General features: G+C 40.5%; 1 protein-coding gene across 20 annotated transcripts in view; it reads right to left on the bottom strand.

Moving 5' to 3' along the window:
* The window catches only part of OSBPL6 (oxysterol binding protein like 6), a 219020-nt gene that overhangs the window by 138483 nt on the left and 68371 nt on the right, over positions 1 to 12166 (bottom strand). For 15 of the 20 annotated variants that reach the window (XM_024979980.2, XM_010801872.4, XM_010801871.4 and 12 more), the window contains one exon: positions 7167 to 7212. The exons of the other annotated variants lie outside the window; for them this stretch is intronic. The gene's annotated coding sequence lies outside the window, so the exon portion shown is untranslated. The remainder of the gene's footprint in view (positions 1 to 7166; positions 7213 to 12166) is intronic. 20 annotated transcript variants of the gene reach the window in all.

Consider the following 12166-nt stretch of genomic DNA (forward strand, 5'->3'; position numbering starts at 1 on the left):
GGTTTGATCCCTGGGTCGGGAAGATCCCCTGGAGGACGGCATGGCAACCCACTCCAGTATTCTTGCCTGGAGAATCCCAGTGGACAGAGGAGCCTGCCGGGCTACAGTCCATAGGGTCGCAAAGAGTCGGATATGACCGAGAGAGTCACACACACACACACACACACACACACACCCCTTCAGCAAAACTATCGCTCTTCAACTTAATTCTTTAAGCACATTCTGTTTTCTCTGTCTGGAAAACGCATCTTTCTTTATCATCTAGTTAATCCCAAATCAGCCCAACTGTCAGCTCCCCAAGGAAGTGTTCTCTGATCCCGCAGGCAGGGCTGTATCTGTCATATTCTCACAGCACCCACATTTTTGCTTCAGCACTTATCACAGTTTGTGGTCAGAGATTTCTGTGATTTCTTTTGAAGCACATGTTTCAACCACTAATCTGCAAGCTTCCCAAGGCTACATGCTTAATATCTGTAGAACACAGTGGGGAAGGGAGGAAGGAAAAAAAAAAAAAGAGTCATGAAAAGAGAGGAAAAGAGTAATGGAGGGGAGAAGAGCAAGAAAAGGGAAGAGAAAGGTTTAAAACTATAGAACACTGACCTCGTCCATGGGGCTGGCGTAACAAAATACCAGACAGGGGGACTTAGACAACAAACGTTTCTTTATTCCTCAGGTTCTGAAGGCTGCAAAGGTCAAGATCAAGGTGCAGGCAGATTCTGTGCCTTGTGGGGAAAAAACCATCCTGGTTCATGGGCTACCATCTTCTCCCTGTGTCCTCAAAAGGCTGAAGGGTGAGGGGCCCTTTGGGATTCCTTTTAGAAGGACACTTCACCCTTTTCATATGGGCTCTACCCTCATGAGCTAATCATCTCCCAAAGACCCCACCTGAGGTTAGGGTTTCAACATATGGGTTTCAGGAGGACACATTCAATCTACTGCATACATGCTTCAGTCATGTCAGATTCAGGTCAACGGTAGAGGAGAGCATGCTGATCTCGCTCATACTTGCCACTAAAATGGTGCTATGCTTACAAGAGCCGGCCTACATTTTTTAAGTCAAAATCACCAGAAAAGAGTCAGTGACCTCTAATACAGCTGTGGGACAATTATTCAATCCTGGATGTGGAAAATGGCATGAACTAAAGTACACTGTGTAAAATTTGGGAGCTGTATTTAGTTGTTTAACATATGTACACACACTTTTTAAAAAGAATCAAATAATCAGCACAAAACCCTAAAAAAGTAAAAAAAAAAAAAAAAATACTGGGCTTCCCTGGTGACTTGCTGGTAAAGAACCCGCCTGCCAATGCAGGAAACATGGGTTCAATCTCTGATCTGGGAAGATCCCACATGTCACAGAGCAACTAAGCCCATGCACCACAGCTACTGAGCCTGTGCTCTAGAACCCAGGAGCCACAACTCCTGAGCCCACATGCCGCGACTACGGAAGCCCAAGCACCCTAGAGCCTGTGCTCTGCAACAAGAGAAGCCACTGCAATGAGAAGCCCATGCACCCCAACTGGAGACTGGCCCCCGCTCGCTGCAACTAGAGAAAAAGCCTGGGCTGCAAAGAAGATCCAGCACAGCCAAAAACAAACAAACAAACAAAAAAACCCCCACTGTGCCCCACTGTTAACACTCTTCTTTGAGTTCCACACTCCCTGGAAGTCTACATCAGTGGTTTCCAACCTAAGGCCCAGGAACCCCTTGGAGATTATGCTATTATAAAGATGGGGGGTGGGGAGGTGGAGCTTGCAAATGCACCTATGAGCAAGTACTGCCTGCAGATCGAATACGTTAAAACACAATTATTACCATGTAGAAAGGCATGAGATTCTGTGTGTTTAAAGAATCCTCATATTCCATATAGTTCAAAGTCACGCAGTTTGACAATTACATATAATTAGTCCTGTTTCCCATGGAATCGATGGAAGAAGTTTACCTGTGAAATGTGCCCTTATTACTCTGAGCCAAAACTGTTGCCAATATCCTTACAGAATTCACAAGACATGCAAGGAGGAGTATGGTCAGTACTCATTCATCAAAATTTGTGAATTGCTACAAGGTCTTAAAAGGAGATGATGTCTTATAAATCCACAGAGTTGATGTGATGATCAGTTTAGACATTTATATGACAGAAAGATGCTTTCGATCATGTAATTTCAAGGACTTAATTTACTTTCTTTCATGTTTATAGATTTTACTTTCCCTAGTTAATTTCAAAAACTCAATAATACTGGAAGATATTACTGAAGAAAGCAACTGGCATCCATGAGTTAGGTAAATGCAAGAACCATGTCCCACGCGCAGCCGCACTGTGAGTCATAATGAAAGGAGGCGCCACAGCTGCACTGGAGAGCTCCCTGAACACCACGTTACCACGTCACAGGCCCCCCTTTTTAGTTCTGAACGTGACTTAGTGTGACTCTGGCCAGCAAAAGAGGTAAAAGCTACAACGTCAGAGGCTTCCTAATATCCTGAAGCCAAGTTTACATTCATCATCATCATTTAAGAAGATACTGAGAATTTTCTGTCTCTTCTGAATGATGAATACATACACATATCTATCTCAGTATCTCTGCAAGGCCCTTAAGCTTTCTAACCGAGATGTGGGAGTCCCTCAGTCAGGAAGAGAAAGCATCCCAATACAGCTGAAAACACAGTGATGAGGAGCTGGATGTCTGGGTTCCTAGTCACAGTTCTGCTACTTCAAAGTGCTCCACCTTTTGCAAGTCACTGAGCAGTATCACTGAGCTTGGTTTCTTTATTTATAAACCGAAGACGTGAGGCAACCGGATAACAGCAAAGCTCCTTCCGACTCTGACAGACTACTCTCTGTGTCCTTTCGTCCAGGATCACAGTAACACCTGGGTATTTGGAGAAACCCATTATAGAACTAGCTCTCATTTCAGAACAGATACGGTCCAGCTTTTAAAAAAGAAAAGGTTAGGAAACAAATCTGGGTAAAAAAATGTATCCACTTCCAGTATAAATCTGCAACTATATCTATAAAACACTGAGTCTTGAACCACTAATGAAACAAGGCATAATTAAGTTCCAGGTGTTGGTTATGCTGAGTGTTATATGGGATGTGGAGGTCCTTTCTCCAACTCCGAATCTCAGTGGTATTTGACTATCTAACTTCTATTTTATATTTTTCCAATTTATTAATCCCAAGAAACAGTGAGAGATGCAGAAACCCAAGAATTCTAATTTCTTTGTACCACTTTTTCTAAGACCTTTAAAAAATCAAGACAGTTTTTTTTGAGCAATTTTAGGTTCACAACAAAACTGAGGGAAAAATACAGAGATTTTCTGTATTAGCCCCTACAGCCACAAAGGCACAGCCTCCCTCATTATCCATACCCCCTCCAAACTGGTACCATTGCTACAACTGATGAACTGACACTCCAAAATCACCCGAAGTCCATAGTTTAAATTACGATTCATTCTTATTGCTGTTCATTCCACAGGTTTGGGCAAACATTTGACATTCATCCACCATTATAGTATCTTTTTGCAAAATTAATTTTTATTTGAGTATAGTCACTTTAAAACGTTGTGTTAGTTTTTAATGTACAGCAAAGTGAACCAGCTATATTGTTGGTTGCTAAGTCACGTCCAACTCTTGCAACCCCATGGACTGTAGCCCACAGGCTCCTCTGTCCACGGGATGTCCCAGACAAGAATACTGGAGTGGGATGCCATTTCCTTCTCCAGGGGATCTTCCAGACGCAGGGATCAAACCCTAGTCTCCTGCATTATAGGCAGATTCTTTACTGCTGAGCTACCAAGGAAGCCCCTTGAATCAGCTATAAGTACACATATATCTCCTTTTTTTTTTGGGGGGATTTCCTTCCCCTTTAGGTAGGTCTGGAATAGGAAATAGCAACCCACTCCAGTATTCTTGCCTGGAAAATTCCATGGACAAAGGAGCCTGGCAGGCTCCAGTCCATGGGGCCACAAAGAATAGGACACAGCTGTGCACACACACCCATTTAGGTCACCACAGGGCACTTAATAGAGTCCCCTGAGCTATACTAACATAGCTATACTATATATCTAATGACTGCTGCTGCTGCTGCTGCTGCTGTCACTTCAGTCATGTCCGACTCTGTGCGACCCCATAGACGGCAGCCCACCAGGCTCCCCTGTCCCTGGGATTCTCCAGGCAAGAACACTGGAGTGGGTTGCCATTTCCTTCTCCAATGCATGAAAGTGAAAGTGAAAGTGAAGTTGCTCAGTCATGTCTGACTCTTCGTGATCCCATGGACTGCAGCCTACCAGGGTCCTCCATCCATGGGATTCTCCAGGCAAGAGTACTGGAGTGGGGTGCCATTGCCTTCTCCGAACTAATGACTAGAAGTTATCTATTTTCATTATAGTATCTTACAGAGTATTTTCATCACTCTAAAAATCCTTTGTGTTACCTGTTCAACCCTCTTCATTTTCCAAACCTTGACAACTATTGATCTTTTTACTGTCTTCATAATTTTGCTTTTTCCAGAATGTCATATAGTTAGAATCATACGCTATGTAGCCTTTTCAAATTGGCTTCTTTTGCTTAACAATATGCATCTAAGATTCTTCTGTGTCTTTTCATGACTTGATAGCTCATTTCTTTTTTAGTGCTGAGTGATACTGCATAGTCTGGATAGACCAGTTTATTTATCCATTCACCTACTGAAGGACAGCTTGGTTGCTTCCAAGTGTTGGCAATTATGAACAAAGCTGCAATAAGCATACCAATGCAGGCTTTTGTGTAAACATATGTTTTCAAGTCCTTTGGGTAAATACTAAGGAGTGTGATTGCTGGATTGTATGTTAAGAGTATGTTTACTTTTATAAGAAATTGCCAATCTGTCCTCCAAAGTGGCAGATAACCATTTTTGCATTTCCACCATCAATGAATTAGAGTTTCTGTTGTTCTACATTCTCAGCAATGTTTGGTGTTATCAATGTTTTGGATTTTGGCCCTTCTAGTAGGTGTAAACAGGTATCTCATTGTTTTAATTTGCATTCCCCTGAGGACATACCCATGTGAAGTATATTTATCTTCTTTGATGGAGGTATCTGTTAAGGTCTTTGGCTCCTTTGTTCATCAAGTTGCTCGCTTTCTTACTATTGAGTTTTTAAAGAATTCTTTGCATATTTTGGGTAACAATAATTTATCTTGCACATATTTTCTCCTAATCTGTGATTTGTCTGCTCATCCTCTTGGCATTGTCTTCCACAGAGCTGTGGCTATTGTCTACTCCCTAAGTCGTGTCCCAATTCTTTTGTGACCCCATGCTCCTCTTTTGTAGCCCACCAGGCTCCTCTGTCCATGGGATTTCCCAGACAAGAATATTGGAGTGGGTTGCCATTTCCTTCTCCAGGGGATCTTCCTGACCCAGGGACTGAACCAACATCTCCTGCATTGGCAGGCGGATTCTTTACCACTGTGCCACCCTTAGCTTTTTCCCTTCTAAGGGAAGCCCTTAGAAGTTCTAATTTTAATGAAGGCCAACCTCTTCCGTCTTTAATCCATTGGATCCCATAGCCCTAGAAAGGAGGCTATTAAGCTATTTTTTGTTGAAACATTAAAAAGAAACCCATCCTTAAAACACTGCATTTCACTGCTGTCTACTTCAAAATGTTAACGTTTCCCCTTTGAAAATGAATATTAAGTTTAACGAAACACAATGACACTTCATTTATGTACCTTGATTCATGAAATGCTCCCCTTGGAGACAGATTCTGAATACTAATACTGAAATGGAGTTTTGCTAACATTTTAATACTAACCTTAAAAGCTGATAACATTTGCATTTTTTTCCCATCAAAAACAATTCTCTTTTGCAACATGCATTAAAGAAAATTTAATGCTCAAACAGCTGGGGATATTTATTTCATTTACTGCAGATATTCAATTTGAAAACAGACATACTTTCAAGACTGGCATTCTAAACTTTCAAGACTGGCATTTTAAACACGTATGCGCAGTTTTTGAATCCTCCTATGGAGTAAATAAACTGACTCAAGTTTGCATCTCTATTATGATACCTTGCATACAGGCAATGTTTTGTTTTAGATACTGATTGTGTACATGAATACATATGCCTTCCAGACTGAACTGGGGACGCTAGAGCCCAGGCTTCTTGCCTCCACCCAGTATAATATTAAATATTATACTAAATATTAAATACAAAACACTAATCAAAACGTCCTACACATTGTCTCTCATTAAATAATAACGGCAGCAACAATATTAAACAATATTAAAGTTAAGATCAGTAGGAGAAATCTGATAAAAATGATAAACTAGCACGCTTTTGTCCAAAAAGGAAAATCCAGAACCACCATGTGTGTGAGGGGCTTGTTGGCAACTAACTTTGCCCTGCTTTCCCATACCAAATTTCTCATTGCTAGAGATAAAAGCCTTTCTCCAAGAAAAAGTTCAAACTGAGAAAACAGTTGCAGGAGGGTCAACTAAAGTTGAAATTTGCTCAATACAAAATTTTCTGTTTGAACTGCTGCCATCTGTTTTCTGATCTCTTTAGTTCACACGAATCACTTCACATTGAGGCCTCCAGTCATTTCTGTCCTGCCAAAGCCAGTGACTAATATTTGAGCTTCACCTTCCTGAACCTCTTCTCTACTCAGACAGCTTGAAACTTAGCTTTTATGAACAGGCAAAGGAGTAGGTAGAGAAACAGACCATGCCTATTTTAAGTTCCCTTTGCAGTTCTATTTTCCATAATTTCATTAATCATTTCCTTAGTGCCTTTTACATGATCTTACAGTCATTGTTTATTCACCCCATTATTTTCCACCAATCATCATTTTTTCATAATCTTCAATGTGAATTAGAAGTATTGGTACAAACTCATGAAGCAGTTTACGTAAAGATAAAAATTTCTAAGTTTATCCTCTGAAAAGACCTGTAAATAATGACAAACCAAGTAGCAATCACCACCATGACTGTTTATATTGTGTCCTGAAATACAATTTCTATTAAAAGGAACCAGAGCTCCTTGGAGAAATGGCTAATTTCAGGTCTGGGAACAAAAAATACAATGAGATAGGAACATCTTGCTATCAAAGACTAGTAGAACCATATCATAAGTAAACAGAAAGATAGAAAAATAGATGACATATTGATGCATACACGCATGGACACTTACGTATATCATATACATACAGCTCAGAAGCCAACTGGAGGAGGCTCCCCTAGACAAAAATCAGACAGTTTGATCATCAAATGAAATAATTACTGCAAATGGATTGAAATACATCAAATGCATTTAAATTCCAAAGTTCATTATGATCTTTAAAAAAAAGCATTGGTCACCTTTAGAGGAGGATACCTAACTAATTCATTTTGAAACTGGTAAATAAAGGGGAAGGGTCAGCATTTATCCTGCTTTTCTATTACAAGCTGTACCTTGACACAGAACAGTTTCTCTTTACAGGAACTAGTAATTTATTCCAGCTAGTAACTGAAGAAAAATGTTAGATTACCATTGTAAATCTCCTAATGAATGAATGGGATCTCAGCAATGACCATCAATGGCTGCTAAGATTACTTCAAAAGTTTAATATGGGGAAACAAGTCATCCAGTATTGACTCAAACTTAAACAGCAGAGGGAATAAAGCCAAAGTTATTTTTACTTTTCAGGCTCTCTTCTTTCCAATCATTTTAAGAAACTACAAGTCATTCAGCAACATCAGTGTATAAGCTTTCTTTGAGAAAGAAACCACTGCCAGTCAAAGGAGCCAGAGGCACCTATAAATTAGTTCTTCCTTGAGTTCACTGTTCTACTTATGAAATTTCCTTATATAAATTCTTACACATTTCCTCCTTAAAAGCTAAACGAATCATTCTGCCTTTTTTTTTTTTTTTTTTTGGTCTGTGTTGTTCTTTTCTAACCTAAAATAGAGATAATCGAATTAAAGAATTCAAAGAAAATTCCCTACAGAAGAAAAACACATTTGGATCTAATTCTACTTTTGAATCTTCACTGAATTCTTTTAAATGAAATGAAAAGCAAGATCTGCATATAGTAATGGAACCACTATTTTGATCATTTCTCTTCTACTTAATTAGCAAAACTGAACCATTAAGTAATCTAATTAAAAATGATGAGACAAGTAAATGACTTTCTGGATCTTACAATTATCAGTACTTGACCTTAAAAAATCAGCACAACCTCAAATGGAGTTTGAGCAAGAGGGTGCCAAGAACATGTAAGCAAATACATTAGGAGAAATTGGTTGAGGGCCTAAGGGGTGAGGATGCATGCCTTAATAGCAAATGACTAAGTTGGTAAACTGGAGAAGGCAATGGCACCCCAGTCCAGTACTCTTGCCTGGAAAATCCCATGGATGGAGGAGCCTGGTGGGCTGCAGTCCATGGGGTCGCGAAGAGTCAGACACAACTGAGCGACCTCACTTTCACTTCTTACTTTCATGCATTGGAGAAGGAAATGGCAACCCACTCCAGAATTCTTGCCTGGAGAATCCCAGGGACGGGGGAGCCTGGTGGGCTGCCGTCTATGGGGTTGCACAGAGTCGGACACGACTGAAGCGACTTAGCAGAGCAGTGTATGTAGACCTTACTTTAAAAACTATGAAAACCACTAGCATGTGGGGGTAAGAGCTGGTAAAGGTATAGATGATATAAGATGGCAGTATATTGATCATTGTTGAGGTTGGGTGATGGGTACATGGGGATCCACCATACTATTCTGTTTATCTTGTACATGTTTGAAACATTCCAAGAGAAAAGTCTTTAAAAAAAAAAAAAAAGCTAGAACTTTCATCTCCTCCCACTACTTCGTAGCTATGGGTCTCTGGATTTTTTCTGAACCTCATTTTATTAATCTATAAGCTGGAGATAAGGAGTGGTGCCCACCTCACTCAAAACAACCCTGGAATGTTGCTAAGTATCATGGAAGGCAATGGATATAAAACTTCTAAACTGCAAGTGATATACAAATATATAAAATCAATAATAATGAAGATTTGTAATTACTAATAGAGTACATTCCATCCTGGAATGTCTGAAGAGATCATTAATATATTTCTTTCAGTAGTAACACGAGGTATATCCACTCATTTTTCATTAATTCTTACCTGAAAAAAACCATAATAAAGCTGGTTAAGTATAAAATATGGATAACATAAATATTATTTATGTTATATATGGATAACACAAATGTTATCATATTTGGTCACAGAATATACTATATGACTTATTTTGCATAATAATGCAAAAATTTAGGCCTTTAGGAAAAGTCTGAGTGTCTTGTGTACATATCAACTTGATGGCTGAAAGAAGATGCCTAAAACCAGACGACAGAAGGAAGATGGTTTAGGATTTTAAATGATGGTGATAATTCACATGATCAAAATTGAGAATCTGTTCTTACAAAATCCACTGAAGCTTGGCCATCCAAAACAATGTTCATATAAAAGTCACAACATTAGAGATAAGAAACATTAAATTCTTAAGGCAAATTGATTATACTTTGTAAGCTAAACATCTGGCTCTCCAATCTTAAGGCTCAACTCAAGGAAGCTCAGTGGACATCTGGGCTCCGTTTATTTTATTTATTTATTTAAACCTATTAGGCTAACCTTACAACTATCACAAAATACAACTCAAAGAAAGAGGACAGGGGAGAGAGAGACTGTGTGTGCTTTCCAGGCGTGGTTCTATTCTAACATCCCAGCCTAATCTCCAAAAGTCAGATGTACCCTGAAAGAACAACAGGCTAGCGTGGTGTGCTGTCATGGGGCCAAGTTTCAAATTAAATAAGCATGTCAAAGCAATGTTTTAAATAAGCACATTCTTGTTCAAAATATACTTTAATAAATCACTTGGATAAATTCTTTTGCATTAATCTTATCTTCAAATGATAGCTGTGCATACCAAGTGCCCACTTGTAGTGTGCCCATGTCTTTTAAGATCTGGGTTAGGGGAACATGTTCCTTTTGGTTCAGCTCTTCCTGTGGCCTTTGGTTCTGCATGAATGACCCAGTGCACTCCTCAGATGGCCTCAAATGCCATGGCCATTTTGTCCCTGACATCCCTAAAAAGTGCCAGTCAACCCTGCCAACCTCTGAGTTTTAGGATGGCCCAAGGAAGACCATCTGAACTGCTGCTTATGAACTTACTTAACAAAAGCATGACTGAAACTGTCCGTTTCTTATTCCTTTGTTAAGGTAAAGAACATTACACAATATCTCAGTTAAAGAACTGGTCAATTCAAGAAAAAGCAAAGCTTGAGGCTAAAACCCTCACTCAGGCTATCACCCTGTTAGCAAAACCTTCACATCCTAGTTAGAGTTAGGTTCTAAGTTCATATTTCCTCTTACAGTTTGACACCTCCTATCCGTGAGAGGGATCTTTCCCCTAAGAGGCTATGCTGCTTTCTCTAAACACCGGCATTTTACTTTTTTTTTTCCTCTAAAACATCACAGGGCTGTACAGCTTTTCTGCCAAAGAGAAAAGGTTTCCAAGGTCCACAGAACTATGTAACTGGCCGTGTGGCCCACTGAATCAAGGAGCTTCACTTCTCAACTGTTTATCCCAGATCCTGATTGCCGCCTCCTGTAGCAGAGGAATCACAGACATCAAGGTCAAACCACAGGATGATGTGAACTCCAAAACTTGAATGGATTCATTCCAAGGATTTTAGGCCAGATGACTTCCACAGATGTCATCTTTAACTGAAGTTCTATCATTTAGAAGGAAACACTGACAAGTGGGAAAACAGAGGAATTTAGTGAGAACAGGGTGTTTGAAAGGAAGCTCTACAGGATTTTAGGCTGACCCTTTCCTCTGTTATCTCCCTTCTCCAAATGAGTTCGTTTTATCAAATCTGTCCCCACTTTTCCCCTAAACCCAGGCCCTGATATCACACTGTGAATGAAGGAAATGAAGGTGAGGGCCTGAGTAATTTGGTAAGTAAGCCTCAAGACAACCTCCACAGTAGCAACCACCCAGTAAATGGAGCAAAGCCCTTACAGAGTTTCAGCCAGTGGAGGGTAACGGTGTCAAGACCATAGACAGAGCTACCTCCCTGAAGACTTACGTTCCAGAGAACACCAGTGAGTGAACAGTACAAAATGGCAGCCCCCAAAGCTCTGCAAAATCACCTGGGGACACTGTTAGCAGTATTAATACTTGAACCACATCCCAGTCCTACTTATTCAGACTCTGGTATGGGCCTGGAAACTAGAATCTTTTAATAAGCTCCCGAGGTCGGTGCTGTGCTGCTGCTGCTAAGTCACTTCAGTAGTGTCCAACTCTGTGCGACCCCATAGACGGCCTCCCACCAGGCTCCCCTGTCCCTGGGATTCTCCAGGCAAGAACACTGGAGTGGGTTGCCATTTCCTTCTCCAATGCATGAAAGTGAAAAATGAAAGTGAAGTCGCTCAGTCGTGTCTGACTCTAAGCGACCCCATGGACTGCAGCCTACCAGGCTCCTCCATCCATGGGATTTTCCAGGCAAGAGTACTGGAGTGGGGTGCCATTGCCTTCTCCGGAGGTCGGTGCTAGGATTCGCAAACTGGCCAATTCTGGTAGCTATCACAGCTAGCCTTTCTCAATTTTCATCTTGTGTGCTCTCAGAGTTGCCAAATAAAATATAGGACATCTAGTTAAATTTGAAACAATTAATCATTTAGTGTATCTCAAATACTGCATTTAATATTACACTTTAAAAGAAAAAAGACTGTGTTCTTTTTTTTTTTTTTTTGGCTTCACTGGGTCTTCGTTGTTTGGAAGGGCTTTCTCTAGTTGCGGCGAGTGGGGGCTACTCTTCACTGCGGTGTGCGGGCTTCTCATTATAGAGGCTTATCTTGTTGTGGAGCATGAACTCTAGGCACTCGGGCTTCAGTAGTTGTGGCACACAGGCTCAGCAGATGTGGCTGGAGGGCCCTAGAGTGTGGGGGCCTTGGTTTTGGTCCACAGGCTTAGCTGCTCTGCAGCATATGGAATCTTCTTTGACTAGGGATTGAACCCATGTCCCCTGCGTTGGCAGGCAGATTCTTATACACTGTGCCACCATGGATATCCTAATATTACACCTTTTTAAAATTAATTTTTACTGGCTTATGGTCACTTTACATTGTTAAGTCAGTTTCTATTGTACAGCACAGTGAATAAAAAAAAAT

The sequence above is a fragment of the Bos taurus genome, chromosome 2 (assembly GCF_002263795.3).
Source record: "Bos taurus isolate L1 Dominette 01449 registration number 42190680 breed Hereford chromosome 2, ARS-UCD2.0, whole genome shotgun sequence".
Classification (NCBI taxonomy): domain Eukaryota; kingdom Metazoa; phylum Chordata; class Mammalia; order Artiodactyla; family Bovidae; genus Bos; species Bos taurus.